The sequence below is a fragment of the Thalia democratica genome, chromosome 9 (assembly GCF_965202585.1).
Source record: "Thalia democratica chromosome 9, ktThaDemo2.hap1.1, whole genome shotgun sequence".
NCBI classification, from domain to species: Eukaryota; Metazoa; Chordata; class Thaliacea; order Salpida; family Salpidae; genus Thalia; species Thalia democratica.
In genome coordinates this window covers 36546708-36559481 of record NC_139173.1, presented here as the reverse complement: position 1 = coordinate 36559481, position 12774 = coordinate 36546708, and positions in this window count along the sequence as shown.

Sequence of the window (12774 nt, the reverse complement as noted above, 5' to 3'; positions counted from 1 at the left end):
AAATTAATCTAAAATTAACTAATAGTATATTTTTTAACTAGCTATTTACTTTAGCTGTTAACACTTTATAATCACACTTTTCGAACAATTTTTTACATTGGTATTGTAAACAAATAAAAAAAAATAAAAAAGGCGTGTAATAAGCACAAATAACATTTTTAGCAGCGTGTCAGTTTCGTTGATTAAAATTCGTTTTGGTACTGAGCAGTTTCTTAAGATAATTTTGTTTACTACAAGTTAGTATAATACTTACAGTCTAAAACTGCACACTGTTACAAAGTTCAAACTATTTGATTTCCTTATAAATAACATTAATAATATTAAGAGAATTTCATTCTTAAATGTAAGTTTTTTAAAAACGTGTATTTTCACTTCACTTTCAACTTTGCCTCATTTCCTGTTTAAAGTAAAATTGAAGTTTTTTTTACACCTAGTAAAAGAAACTTTTCAGACTGAATATGTTTGTTTTTATAATCTGTCCAAAAGAGTTTCAGATTTTTTCGTATAATATACTGTTAAACTTTCGAGTACCAACTTAAAATTAAATCATGCATTACTTAAACTAAAAAAAATTGTATAGTTTATATAATTCTGCAAAATAAAATTATGACTTACTAATGATATATGTTAACAATTCTTTTAATTTTTATAATGAATATTGTAAGTTAGTTTATTTTATAAGACAAAATACTTATGAATAAACAAGCGTTATTAAAAAAACACTTTTTTCAAAGTGTTATAAGTTTAAAACAAAATATTTCAATCAGAATTTTAAGCTGATATAAAAAATGAAATTATCTTTTATGCAATGTTTAACCAATAAACCATGTTTAATATTTCTTCAAAAGGTTACAGAAAATCTTAAAACTAAAAAATATATATTTGTTGAAACTTTATTTAAAACTTTTTTACTATTATTTATTAAATACACAAACACTCGTAATCAATTTACATATATATTAAAAGTAAAATTTTATTTTAGCGTGAAACTCCTCGTTGTAACACTTATTTTTTAAACTGCACTTAGCCGCTACAAACAATAGTGAATTGAATTTTACGAATTTTTGATTTAAAAATTTTACAAACTAAACTTTTCTTTAAACAGTAAATTGTCAAAAATTATTTATATAATATAATCGTGTACTGTAATAGTAATTGTTATTATAAATATAAACTTACAACATGTATAAAAAAATCACTTAATTTACAAAAATATTTTAAAACTTCGGTTAAACAATGTAAAAAAATACAATACTATTTTACTTTAAAAAAATAAACTATGTCAAAGGTATCATTAAAGTTCTAAACGATTCGTTAAATTCCGAGTAACAATCAATGTAAACTTTAACTAGAATTTGTAAATCTTTTAACATTAATTGCTGATAAGTGTTTTCATCCAAAATCACCCCTACCTAAAAGTATTTAGTTATACATTGTTGTGAAAGATAAGAAAAATAAGCTTTTTTTTGTCAAAAGAAAATTGAGAGGTAAACAGAAGATCTATAGATTGTTTGATTGTATTGAGTACCTTTTCTTAAATAGTTGAATAGTTTTTACACTTAACTTGCGCTTCTTGTAATAATTTTAACAAAATTATTCTCACAAAAATTGAATTATTTTTAAAAAGTTACAAATGCACATTAACAATAGAAATTCAATTTCTGTTAATGAGGAATACATAATATCAAAAACTTTATATTTGTTCGACATAAACACAATTAGTGTAGCTTTAGATTTTTCAATGTAAAACAAGTAATAAACGTAGTTACTGATTTTATTATAAGAAAATAATAATCATACAAGTTATATGTCAAGTGAATAAATCCGAAATAATAAACTAAATTATTAATATATTTTTAGAAATTAAAAAAATAAGAGTTTGTTTAAAATAATTTAAACATTGATTAACTTTTTAAACATAAAACATAATTTCAAAGTTACAAAACTGTATTTAACTACAGTTAAATTAACTTTATTTTTATTTACCACTAATGACTTCAAATAAAACTTAAACTACATTAAAATAATAATAAACTAACTATCTTATACAAGTTTGTTTTTAAATGTTATAGTTTTGAAAAATTTACTTAGTTTTTATTAGTCTTAATCAAACTAAAAGTACAAATTAAAACTAATATATTACAAGTTAGTTATTAAAGATATTCAAAGTTTGTAGTTAAATTTTTGTTAGTTAATAGCACCGCGCCGCACAAATATATTTATCATTTAGACAAGAATATTTCATTTTTTATTATTTTTTTTTTAACTTTAACTACTATATTAAATTAAAACTTTAGACTATTTTTTACTTGTCGTAATAAAGAATTTAATATTTGTCGGAAAATAAGTATAAAGCTAAAGTTTAGCAAAATACTCAAGACTAAACTCCTCTTTGTTTTCTAACTATAAGTATGTACGTAATTTATATTATTTTTTTTTAGTTTTCTTTGTTTACATAAGTAAACACATCTGTGTATATTAAAAAGAAATAATACCTTGTTTTAAAAAAACGTTTCAAAAAAAATTGGTATAGTTAGTTGATTGAAAACTTAACCTTTTTTGTTTACAGTTGAAGATAAGAACTCAATACTACTTTATAAGGTTACAATTTAGACAAGTATATACATAGATAGTAATATTTTCAACAGAATAAAAGTTAGATAAAATACATTTAATTTGCACCTTATATAGAAAAGAATAAAAAGAAAACTTGAGTTTTTATTTAATTTAAAAAATTGAACGTGTAAAGCTACTTAACTTAAGAATTAAAAAAAATACAAATTTGTATAGGCAAATTTTAAAATCAAATTTCATGTTTGATTCAAGTGACAAAAGTATCAAACAATATACATAAAATTATTAGGTTCTATAATTGTAAGCTGATATAAAAAAGAAATTTTATTTACAATAACAAGCATAACAACTCTTATTAGTTTAAACATACATAAAATTTAAATAAAAGAAGCATAATAGCTTTGTTTAATTAATTCTTTTTTGTATACTTTCATTGCATAATTACTGCTACATTAACAATTAAACAGATATTAAAAAGTTCAAGTACCTTATCGCTTTTATCTTGTTATTCTAATGTTTCTTAATTGAACAAAATCAAAGTTATTATAACATTCATAACAACTATCCTAAATATAGGATATTAAAATTAAACACTAAAAAGGTTTGTGCTATTATCAATTTTCATAATTTATAAAAACTATATTTTAAATGTATGATAGAACAATTATCTGTTTATTATTTCTTTAAACACCACATAATTGTTAAATTTGATATTTGATAGGTTTTAATTAAATTTTTTTAAATTATTTATAATTTTTGATGATTTTATAAGCACAAACACTCGCTTACAGCTGACAGTATATATAAATAGAAAATTTCAAAAACCTCCACTTGAATATAGTGTAAGTATGTTTCTAGTTTTTAGACGGTGTTTAGCCGCTACAAACAGTAATGATGCAAAACTATACGATTTTTAAACTAAAAACATCTCTAAAAAATTATGTTAATTTTTCTTTTAATAAAAGATTGTACAATGTAATTTATTAATATAAATTTCGGATAGTAATAACTTTTGTAGATATAAAAATTTTAAACATATATAAAAGGAAACTTACTTAATCAATAGAGTTTATTTTAAAGTTGCAGCTGAAAAAAGAGAAAATTTTAAATAAATGTTATTTAATATAATAAATGTAGTCTGAATTATCATAAAAAAAAAATTTACCATCCAACTTATTCTGAGTAACGATAGTTAAAAGTATAAACCAAAAAGTTTAGATATTACAAAAGTACATTTCGGATAATTATTTTTATTTAAACTTATACATACTTCTGAGATTTTTAGTTTTACGTTTTTGCAAAAGATAAGAAAGTTCAGTTTGTTTGCAAAACTTACCTAAGAGATAAAAAGCAATCTTTTATTGTTTAGTTGTTTTGAAAGCCTTTTTTTTAATGATTAAGAAATTTTTACACTTAACATGCGTTTTTTTCTTCTTTTAACTTTTTCGCACAACTGACTTACTTTAAAGAACGTTGAAAATTTTTTAAAACTTACATTAACACATTAGTCATTATTAACTCAATTTTGGTACAAGATCATTTATAAGAAAAATTTAAAATTACAACAAACTAAACGCAACTAGTATAGCTTTAGGTTTCTATATATTTAAATTTAAAAAAAATGATAATAGATATAACACAAGAAAAAAACTATTTTCAAAAGAAGCACATACAATTAAAAGTAAAAGAAAATAACACAGTTTTAGCAATTACAGAAATATAAGAAGTAGTTTTAAAAACTAGACAATTTTTTTTTTAAATATTTTCAAACATGATGTAATTTCAATATTACAAATATGTACTTAACTATAGTTGCATTTATTTTAATAATAGTTTCCTTTAACGACTAAATAAACTTAGATAACATTAAAGCAAAATTTTACTAATAATTTTTTATCTTAATACTTATTAAGTTTTATTTGGCTATCAACAATCTTTCAAATTTTATTCATAAAAACTGATAATTTCCAACAAAATATAAAGATACAAAGTATTTAAGTATTAAAAATACTTAAACATGTTTAATACTATCAATTAAATACTTTTATAAAATTTTAAAAAAATCCAAGTACTAACAAAATGCTACTGTCTTTCATTTAAAAATTATTTTACTTATAAAAACTACACAATAAAAAAAAACAAGCTACTTTAAACAGTCTATAATATAGATACATAACTAAAACTAAAACTTTCAATTTATTGCATCTAGTGCGAACTTTTTTAAAGCTCCGTCTATTTACAAAAAAAAATATGTTGTAAGTAACTCTTTTGTTTTTTTAACCTTTTCGACTATTGTTTAAAACGTGTTTAGCAGATAAATAAAAGGCAGTTTATATTTACAAGAGCTATCTTGACTAAAGCTCTAAAGTAGTAAAAACATAGTTTTGCATATACTGATTCTAACTACTTGTGCACATAGTAGTTCTTTTAAATCTGTAAAAATTCTAATATAATAATAAACCTAAAAGTTCATGGTTTTGTTTCTTTATACTATTACCAGATGCTTAGGGTTAAAAATTTGAATTATGTATTTTTTATTTTCTTATTAGGAACTTCAATAAATTTTTAAACTATACTAGCTTTTATTTCGATTAAAACATGCTTTAGAATACTTAATGTTTTTAGTTACTTTTATAACTATAAACACTTGTGCACAATTTTAAGTATCATTTTTTAAGCTATTTTATATAAATTTCGTGTTAGAGCACTTACGTTTAAAGTTTAATTATTTTATGTTATGGGTCTATGTCGATACAAACAATAACTAACAAATAGTCACAAGTTTTTACTAAACAAATAATTATATGTGTATATACACGTTCTAAATATATAATGCTGAAGCAAATGAATTTTTTCAATTAAAGCATGTATAAACTTTAACAAATATAACAAAGTTTTATTTAATTTACAATGCACATGAAATTACAAAAATGTGTAGATTAAATACAGTAAATGTCGAATACGTGATATATTTTTTTATTATGCAGGCCAAATGACATAAAAATTTTTAAGCTAACTTATCTCTTTTAAGATAGATGAAAAAACAAATTTTTAATAAATAAATCAACGGTTTACTGCTGATAATAATACTTCATTCAAATTTACTCCTTTTTTTATATTTGTATTTCATTTATGCTGTAAAATATAAAAAAAGGAGTTCATATGCAACAGTTAATTGAGAAATAAATTACAAGTTGTATAATATTTTCATTTGAGGTTCTTTTTATAATTAATAAATGTTTAATGTTGTAAAATATAAAAGCAAATTTTAAATAGTATACTGATACTTAACTTAAAAGTATTTTGTAATGTTTGTTTTTTGCACGCATTTAAAAAATATTTATATGTTTTTTACACTTACTTGTATTGTTTTACTTTTTTGCACAATCGATTTATTATGTAACAATCTTTAAAATGTTTTAAAGAGGATGCACATTTGTCACAAAAAAATATGTTTTAGTATTGAAAAATAACAAAAATAAATTAGTACCTGTTTTAAATGGAGCACAACTAAATTTTAGCATGTTTGATAAACTAATAAGCTTTTGTTATTGATTTTAATATATAAAAACAGGATATGCTGAAGTTACATGTCAAGTAAGTAAATATAATTCTAAATATATAAAAAGCAATAACATATTTTCAGCAGCTAATAAAAGAAAACAACTTAAAAAAACATACAAAGTTTAAATGTTTTGAACATAATGGTGTAAATTAAGGATTACAAATATATGTTTAACTAAAGTTAAATTGAATTTTATTTTTGCTTTTACTTGTAAATTCAAATAAATTTTAAATAAAATTACAAAAAACTGAAACAAGTTTGGTATACAAGCTTTTATAAAATTTTCTAAAGCTAAAAATTTTGTTTGGTTTTCATCAGTCTAATTAAAACTAAAACCACAAATTGCAACAAACATGCTTCAGCTTATATAAAAAGTTGTTTAAGAATTTCAGAAAATCCAAAAACAAAATCTAAACTGTTTTAACGGCAATGCGTCGAAAAAAATCATCAATCATAGCATAAGTTGAATATAATTTTTAAATATTATTGCTTCAATTTATGTGTTAAACTCTTACTAAAGAAAGGACAATATTTTAATTTATTTTTATATAATCCTTATTAATTTTCAACAAAATACTGCTAAAGTTTTGTTAAATGTTCAGATTGTTTTTGTTTTTCATAAACAGCCAATTATTTTACAAGATTATAAAAATTTTATTAAAATAAAAAAAAGTTTAACATACTCTATAAACATTTTTCGAAACTGCTAGCACAGTTTTAAAGTTTTATTATAATAAAAGTAAATATAACAGCGTAGTCCATTTGAAACATTAATTATTACTTTTTATTTTAAACTAATAGGTATGCAAAAATTGAAAAACTATTTCTTGAAAATATTATTTTAAAACAAAATATTTAGATAAAAAAAGTTTAGAATTTTTGTTTTCATTTTTACAAATATTTTTAATCTATACAAAACATACTACAAAAGTGATAATATGAATTTAACAATTATCGATACAACAGTTAACAACTAATATGGTTATAATTCAAGCTTTAAAAGTATATCGATTTTATAATAATTTCAATGATAGTATCGAAACTATACTCTTACTTTTTTATATTGTAGATAAAAAGTGATGATACTTTATTTACAAATTTCTAGCGATATTTTATAAATTGTCAATGTGCTAATGTACATTTCAGGTTAACAGTCAATGTCATAAAAATAAATTTTTCTAAATAGTACTAAGGACCAACAAAATGCAACTTAAGTTGTTCAAAAATCTGGTTTGTAAAAAGACTCGCGAAAAGAAACAAACTAAATACTTTAATTTATTTTGTGTCACTTAACTTGTTCATTAAAACTATTCAATTTTGCAGAAAAGTGAAATTAAAGTTTAAAAAATGAGAAAGTTTTAAACTTAATAAATATTCTTATGAACATTCTTCTGTTGAAAGTCATACACTTATTTGTTCATATTTAAAACTATGATTGTCTAAAACGTTATAATAGTTTAAACAGCTTAACAACTTTTTTTTCTAAACCACAAAAGCTGTATTTATTCAAAATTTCAACTTCATTGTCTACTGCTGCTTTTAAAAGTATACGGTTTTTTTATATAGTTGATTTAAGTTTTAGTAAATTTTTACTCATGCTTACTTTATTTTAAAATTGTAAATATAAAATTTAGTGGCTTTTAATATAAGTAACAAATAACTTTAGAAAATTTACCAACCTAACAGTTTGACGAGCAATTTTTTTTTTAAATAAAACAAATTATACTAACATCATAATAAATTAAAATCTTAATGGTTTCAACCAAATAACTTTTCAATTTTATTAATTATTTAAAGTTTTTAATGTTTTATTAATGTTTATATTCTTTTAAAATTGCGTTTTAAAAAAAAAGACTAGAAGAAGATGTTGAAGAAAAAAACAACTATAAGCATATTAGTTCAGAAGCACATAGCGATAACGGTTACTTACCTTCAGATTTAATATTGACTGAAACATTAATGAGTTAATAGTAAAATATTCAACCAATTAGTTTTTCTTACTTTAAGTAATTTAACTAAAAATATGTTGTTAAAATAATCACCTTAGTTTCCGAATACATTTTGGTCCAACTCAATAAAAATCAAGCCATTATGAAACAACTTTTATAATATTTTGAATTTCGGTATTAAGAACATTTAGAGTTTTAACAAAATTGTGCAGCGCTTTGCTGTTCAAAAATGGTCTAATATACGTTTCCTTTAATATACGTACTGATATAAAATTTGCTTAAAAATGTGCTTATAAATGCATGCGAGAATTTGTGAATTTAATTTAAAGTCCTTTTAGTTTCTGCAAACATATTACTATTGCTTCATACTCGATGCACAAAAATGATTAAGTTCATTATTCCATTTATTTCAACCGTCTTTGTATATTTTTTCATTCAACGTTTTTATTAAATCAATCTCAGTCAACAATAAACGAATTAACAAAAATAATTTCATTTCGTTATAAATTTAGATTTTAAATAAACTTCAAAAAAGCTATTTAAGTTTAACTGTTAGTATTTTTCTAATAAAAAATAATTTTCTATTTTTATTGCTTTGTAATCAAACTTACAACCTTTTTTTTTATTTAATAGGTTATCAATAACCATACTATAAAATGAGCTTGTTCAAGTAAAAAAAAGCAGTCATAAATAAAAAATTCTTTAAGTTAAACAAAAATTTCACATATTTTTTAATACAAATTGAATTTTTAGATAATATATAAATTAAATAGTAATCTAGTTTTATTTATTTATAACCAAGCATGACAGAATTGTCATAATTATATTAATATTTTCATTAATTTATTTTGGTTATTGGTAAATAAGAATATAAACCAATAATAGCATCTCTTTCAAAAGTACATCGCTGATAACATTTTTGTTTTAAGTTTACTCCTTTTTTGATATGTTTAGTACATTTTTTTTAAGATAAAACAAGTAGTTTGTTGGCAACACTTAATTGAAAAATATATTGCAATTTTTACTATTTTGTTTTTTTTTGTATAATTTTTATTTACCTAACAAAGTATACTTAATTTGCTCATTGTGAGCCATTTCCACTAGTTTTATTTTATCAACTAGTTTTTGTACAAAATACTTAAATCTACTTGAAAGTTTAGAATTGTATTTTAACATTGAAAATTGTATTAGGTTTTTGACCAATAGTTTAATATTTAATAAAGATGAAATTAAATAAGTGAATCATTATATTTAAGTGTAAATATTAGAGTAAATAATACATCTTTAACATAAGTTTTGATATAAGAAATATAGTTTCATGAAGTTTTATAAGTATAAATTGATTACAATGTTTAATAAAAAATAATTCTAAAAAGTAAAATTAAAGTTGACCAATATTTAAGAATAATCAAAAAAGTTTTTAAAGATTTTGCTATTTGTTTTTTTTTATATACAATTTATTCATAAACTACAGCTACCATACCAGTATTTAAACGGTACCATGCCGCAGAAATTCATAAAAAATAAAAGAAGTAATAGTTTTTGTTTTTACATTTCATATTAAATTTAAAAAAGTATTAACTTTTACAGCTTTTAATTAATTTTTATAAAAATTTTAATATTTATAAACAACTGCTAACACAAATGAAACACAAATTTATCTTTTATTCCCAATCATTTTTTTTAATTATCATTACTAGTTTTATATAAAACAAACTTTTTATAAACAGTTGGCTCGTAATCATTACTAATTTTGTGCTCGTTTTACTTAACATTGATTCCTCATTTAACTTTAAATGTTAAATTTTAGAATGCAAAAATGTAAATAGGTATTTTGATTATTAATGCTTTTAACAAAAGTAGAAAAAAAAATAAAAAATTTGATTTTAACAAAAGTCGTACCAATAACACATTTTTTATTAAGTTGTTGTATAATGAATGTTCTAATTTAAACTGAATTACAGTGACCCAAATTTTCTACGTAAAAATTATGCTATTCTAAATACTTACATAATGAAAGATTATAATGCCAAAACACTAAATTAAAGTATCTTGCAGTTTAATATTTAGTTATACAAAGATGCATTAAATGGTAATTTTTCTTTTACTTCTTTAAAACGTAAAGCAAAACTTTGTTTGGTTAAATGTAAAAAAGTATCATTCTTTTGTACAAAAAAAATATTTCTTTTAGCTAAAATAGTTTAAATTTTTGTCATTTACATAATTATTTTTTTGTTTATCTAAAAAAATTATACTCAATCAGAATAAAACTCTTGACTAACTGAATAATTAAAAATGTATTGTTTCTGTCAAACTTTCCAGTAGCTTGCTATAAAATACTTTGAAAATTTTGAATAAATAATAAAAATACTGTTTGCATCACAAAGCAACAAAACATTTCCATGACTCTTTTTATGCACGCCATTTTTGGATTTATTTTAAACTTTTTTGTAACTTTTTTTAAACACAGTTTTCCTAAAATAACGAATCTCAAAAGAAATGAAACATGAATTTTATATTTTAATAAAGTTAATTATTAAACAACTATTTTAGATATTTTGATTTAGACCGGAACGGGTTAATGAATTAATTATTGATAATTTATTTTTGGATTATTAGCTTGAAGCTACAATTAATATAAGCAACCAAACGGTTAGTAAAAGCATGAGAGTTTTAATCTTAGGTTGCAGTAAAGATTACAAATAAGTTTATGAAACAATTATTATATTTTAACAGTATTTTACTTTAAAAGACCACCATATAATTCTTTATGATAATTAATTTAACAATTACTTTTTTATTCTTATTTTAGCGGAATAAAGCTCTTTAAAAATTCCTTTTGTTTAAAAACTGAAAAATGAAATTAAAATAAGATTATAAAAATAAATAAGCTGCTTTTTTTTTTCCAATACGGGTGAAAAAATATTTTAGGTTTATTTATTTTGAAACGCTTTACTTTAATATCTTCAAAAAGTTTTTTTTAAATATTTGTTGATTCAAAGTTATTTTTCAACTTTACTAGACTATTTAACAATTTTGTGAATGTAAAACAAGTCTTTTTAGAAAAATTAAACCAAAACAAGCATTATTTAAATTTTATTAAGCAAAATTAAATTCATAGCAGTAAAAAATTTTAAAAACAAAAGTATATAATTGTTTTCTTTATTTTGTAATGTTTCATTTAAGCACTTATACATCTTGTTAAAAAAAAAAAGGGGTAAGTTAGGTTCAAATATGAAGTAAAAGTTAAAATACATTTATATAACACTTTAATTTTTGCATAAATTTTTGCTGACAATAAAAAAAAGTGTTAATGTAATTGTGAAACATGTAACAAAAACTTAATTATTTTTTATTTACAATTACTTTATGCATGTACATTCTATGAAAATGTGAAGTATAATTAAATTATAAGACTGCTATAGCTAAACTATACCAAAAAAAATGTTAAGTGTTATATATAAACAGAACTTAACAGCTCTGATTCTTACACAATCTACTCGTATCAAATAAAAAATATGTTTGCCAATTATATTATAGTGTATGTGTTAAAATAGTATTTAGTTAAACAAGCAAAGTTATAGAGGAATGAAATTCATGTTGTTTAAAAGGATCAAAGACAAATTCTGACAGTCAGCAGTTCAAAAATCAAACAAAGCAATACTTCATATGTATATTAAAATAAAAAGTTACCATAGCAACTAATACTACAAAACGACAAGAAATAAAATCCCTTTATTAATTTTTTTACTAGCAACTGTTGTTGTAAAAGGAAGGAAAATAAACCAATTAAGTTATAAAGTATATGCAAAATTTATTAAACGATTGCTTTTCGGCGCTTAAGTTAAGTAGAAATATTTTCGAAGGTTTTCGCATTTTCTTAAAACTTATTAAAAAGATTAAATTTAAGTTTACCTCTGTTTAAAAAAATTTTAAAAATAAATGTTTATAAGTTTTTGACTTAAAAAATTTACTTGTTTTAAATTTTTAAATAAGATAGCCATAACTATATTTGACTTTAATTACTGTTTATAACTATATTATTGCAGCTTTTAAATAAGTTAATTTACCTAAGAACCTGGCATTTTGTTAAAAATAAAAAGAGGACTAAAATTTGAATCGAATTTGAAAAACATATTGAAAAATACAAAAAAAGTAATACTTTAAACTGCATGAATATTTATTGAAAACTAAAGAATATTTATACTTTTATCTGTGTGAAAAATGTAACAAAAACACCAGATTTTTTGAATAACAACTACCTTCTGCATTTATACAATAAAATTAAAAATATCTAGTTAAACAATCAGTTACTTACAAAACTGTAGAAAACTGTATTGTAATAAAAGTATACGATTAATAAAACTAAACTACTTTGAAAATGGATCTATGTATATAAATACAAGTTTATAGTTGTAGAAAGTATTCACAAACAGATTCTTGACAACTGAAAGTGTTTTTGCTAATGTAGTATCCATATAAATTAGCAAAGCTACATATTTATGAAAATTACACTATTTGAAAACATCAAAAAAATATTTCGGCAATCAGTTAATGAAAAAATTAAACGAAACAATAATCTATGTAAATTCTTAAGTTTATCAAAACAAGTATTTTTCTTTGTAATTCCTGATAAAAACGATAAAAATTTTACTTCCCCATTAAATGCTTTGCCAGCAACCGGTG